The following is a 4,109-nucleotide window of genomic DNA, read 5'->3' on the forward strand; positions in this document are numbered from 1 at the left end:
TTTGTATGTGTGCTTGTATATATACATACACACACATATATACATAAATATATATATGCACATATAATTATGATTTGTCTAATAGCTGATCTCCAACTTCAAGAGCCTCCTCTACTTATAGAATAGTCAATTTAAATCCTTCAGTATACTAGATCCTTCCAAAACCTTTTCTCCCTTTAAGAATTGATTATTCTCTTTTGCAGCACGAGTTGGACAGTTCTTGGCACTTTTTTTTATTTCTAGCCATATCTGTTTTCCATTTCAGCATCCTGCTTCATTGTAGTCTTGAATTATCCTTGGAATATTTGACTTCCAGACAGCAGTAGACATTGCAACATCTCTAACAGTAATTTAAGTGTGCTCTTTAAGCCTTAAGTTTGATATATTTCCTTGTTGCAATGTCTATTAGTAAAAGCACAGAATTAAAAACACAACAAAAGAGAGTATTAAAATATATTATAGCATGAAATCCAGTCCTCATATAATACAGAATTAACTAAAGCTATGGAATCTAACTCAATGTGGTTTAATCTGGTCAAGGTAAAATGTTCTGTGCTAGCACAACGTCCACGGAAATACATACAAGTCACGGGCCATTGCTATCATGAAATGAAACCATATCAACATTACTGCTTGGCCCAATTAATTTTCACACTGTTATATTTTTCATATAATCATCTCCAATGAAAGAAAACTATTCATCTCCCTCTGAAGGGGGCACAGTGCTTCAGCTTTCATTGTTGTTTAAATATTTTTTTTCAGAATTACAGGGCAACCAGGATGCTGACAGGATCCAGAGTTTTGTCATTTGAGGTTCTATCGATGATTAGCCTAGAGAAAAGAGGCAATTGATTATACCTTTCTTCTAATTTTTGAGAAGCTATTCTCAAAGTTATTTAGAGTAAATTCAGAGGAATGGACTACGAATGATTGGTGAAAGTTAAAGGTTAAAGTTAAAGTAAAATAAGGACTCTCTAAGGATTAGAGTCTTCTAGCTCTTGAATGGGCTGCTTTAAGAGAAAGTGAAATGTCCTGTAGTTGAAATGTTCATGTAGGGGTCAATAGGTCACTTATGAATGATTATAGGATCAGATCTAAAACTGAAAGGGACCTCAAAGTCATCTAGTCCAACTCCTTCATTTTACAGATGGGGAAATAGTTTATAATGGTGATTTGGGCATTGGGTAAAGTTTGGAATAAATTAATTCTTGGACCTCTTTCAACTCTGATTCTTAAAGAGTATGATAACTTTCTGGAGAAGTCCTTCCAGGAATTAGGACATATTCCATTGCAGTTGTCCAGGATCAGTTACAGTTTCTCATGTTAATTTTGTTAGAATATGTCTTCCAGGGGCCAGATCTGCAAGCTTTTCTGCCTGACTGCCATCTAATTTTCTTTTTCAATTCTGTGTGGAAGCAAGTGGGTCTTTCCAATTTACTTGTGCGGATATCAAGCAAATGCTAAAATAATTATTTTCAGATACGCTTAATTCAGCTTCTAATTCCACTGCCTTAGATCAATGCCTTAATCAAAACTGCAGTGGTTCAAAAGAGCTCCTACTTTGCCAGGATAATGGAAGAAGAAGGCAAAGGCGGATAATTCCATGGTATTGGCAGTTTGTCTTTAACTCATTGGAGTCCTTTTCTATTTCAGCTACCAACTGCTCCTTGCACAAGGTATTATGGTAACTACAAACACATCCTAAGAACTGGCATTTGGGTCCACACTTCTTTTGTGACTGTTTCTCTGCAAGTTTCATATCACTTGAGAGTTTTACTGTGAAGGAATTCGGAAGAATATTCTCATTCCATCCATGCACGCTGATTGCAGGGGCAGGTCATGACAAAATCTTGGACAGCAGAATGATGCAGTGGACAGAATGCTTGGTTTTGAGGCCGAGGACCTGGGTTTGAGTCTCTGCTTTGCTGCTTCTTTGTGTGACATGGACCAGTTCACACAGCTTCACTGGGCCTCTTTTTCTTCATATGTAAAAGAAGCGGATGAGATGAAATTATTTTAATGGTCTGTTCCAGGTCTAAATATAGAATGTCCCCAAAGTCTTATTGTAGTTTTAACAGATTTAATAATTTAATGGGCTAAAACACACAAATACATTTGGAAAATCTCTCATATGAACCTAAGAAACCTCTTTAAATTTTTCTTTTTCTTCACTTAGATATAAAATATTGGGGACAGTTCATGGTGTGCTAGATAGAGTGATAGATAGCTGAGGAGTTAGAAAATCCAGATTTGAGTTCTGCTTGGACAACTAACTAGCTGTTTGACCTTGCTCAAATCACTTAATCTTGCTTGAATTTCTTGACTCATCTATAAAAAGAAAAAGGAGGGAGTGATTAGATGATCTTTAAGCTCTAATATTCTATGTTTCTATTCATATACGTCTGTATTTAATTTTAAAATATAGCTTATTTCAAATGGGAGATTGTTTCAAATGTAACCAACTTTTTTAATTGTTATTATACAATCATAGTTTGAGAGCCCAAAGGATCCTTAGAGGTGATTTTGCCAAAACATCTTATTTAAAGATGTGGAAACTGAGACTAGATAAGGGATTTGCCCAACTCCATATGGAGAGTAAAAAGAGGTGAGTAAGATAGTATTAAGAAATACTAAGGGGCCATGTTAAGATCTTTCAACTTTAAAATCTGACCTCTTTCCATATCCACTATGTTGCTGACAATAAAGGTTTCCCTACATCCCATTGATTACAAAGACTATTTGTTCAATGATCTTTATTTCTAATGCAGCATATTTTTTTACATTTAGCTTAGATGTTGCACACTCATTAAAAAAAGCAGTGGAGGAGGGAGGGAGGGCACATTTGATTTTATATTAATGACATCTGTTTTGTTCTGTTTCCATTGTCAGCAACATAATTTAAATCCCTTATTATACCCACCTTGGCTCACCGAAATACTGTTACTTACCAAATAAAGACTAACCTCTTCATCCTATTCATCATCGTTCCTAATATGACTCCAAATTATTACAGTTGTACCTTTCACCACTCTGTTGCAGCAAGAGGAGTGGGATTTGTCTGTTTGGAGTTGTTTTCCAGGCTCAGGCTAGATCGTGAGCACCTGAGAGTTCAGTCCCCCTTCAGCCCTGATGGTTCACAGCTGTGCTGAGTCATGTGGATTTCATGCCTACTGACTCTGAGCCAGTCAGAAGCCAAGTCTTTGTTATTTATGCTGGGAGGTTAGTATTTTACTCTGGGAGTTTGCTTATGAGAAGGATCTTGTAATTACCTGATGGAGACTCTAAGTGGCCATATGTTCAGTCCCCTGACTGTGTGGATGTAAAGGCTTTCTTGATCCAGGGCTGTATGTAAACTGTATGGCAATATTGTTCTGATTCAGCCAGTAGAGCCCTGTCTGTTGGTTTTGATAAAGATCAAAAGGTTATTTGTTGAATAGATGGAAGGCTTGATAACTTTGGGAATGTAAAAAGATAAAACAGTGTGTCTGAAAGTATTTGTTTGAACTGACTAAAGTGATTGTTAACCCCTTAAAAGTTGTCTTTCTTTTTATAAATGCAGATTTAAGAACCTGCAATAGGACGCCCTGTGTATGTTGGGGTGCTCACTGATACATATTTCCTTCTATGTTCTAGCCAAACCCTATTAAGATCATACCATTTCCTAAGAATGCCTTGTGCTATCTTACATCTGTACCTTTGTTCAAGTTGCTTCTTAATCTTGCAATGAACTCCTCTCAATCTTTCCCTGTTGGAATGTTTCCTGTTCTTCAAGCTCCTGTTCAAATGCCACCTTCTCAATGAAATATAGATTGGTGGAAAGATTCCGCTATCTGGAGTCCAGACTCTCATGTCACTTCTATCTCTTATGTGCATAATATTTTCTTCTTTCACTTATTACATACTTAGTTTTGTCTCTCCTGTTAAAATGTTAACTCTTTGAGACAAGAAATTGAGTCTCATTAATCTTCATGTTTTTTTTTCTTTTGGTTACCACCCAATAGAGTTCATTGTAAACAGTTAAATGCTAAATAAACATTTGTTGAGTGAAAGAATTCCTTCTTACCACAGAGCAGTCTACTTCTTAATTGACCTGTCAACGGTGGTGGTGA

General features: G+C 36.2%; 1 long non-coding RNA gene across 1 annotated transcript; it reads right to left on the bottom strand.

Annotated features, from left to right (window-relative positions):
- Positions 1-212: 212 nt before the first annotated feature.
- On the bottom strand, positions 213-3,139 carry LOC140501603 (uncharacterized). Its single transcript, XR_011966265.1, has 2 exons — positions 2,949-3,139; positions 213-1,979 (listed from the first exon to the last, which is right to left on the bottom strand). It is a non-coding gene; the product is annotated as an uncharacterized lncRNA (long non-coding RNA).
- Positions 3,140-4,109: the final 970 nt, after the last annotated feature.

The sequence above is a fragment of the Notamacropus eugenii genome, chromosome 4, assembly GCF_028372415.1.
Source record: "Notamacropus eugenii isolate mMacEug1 chromosome 4, mMacEug1.pri_v2, whole genome shotgun sequence".
Lineage (NCBI taxonomy): Eukaryota > Metazoa > Chordata > Mammalia > Diprotodontia > Macropodidae > Notamacropus > Notamacropus eugenii.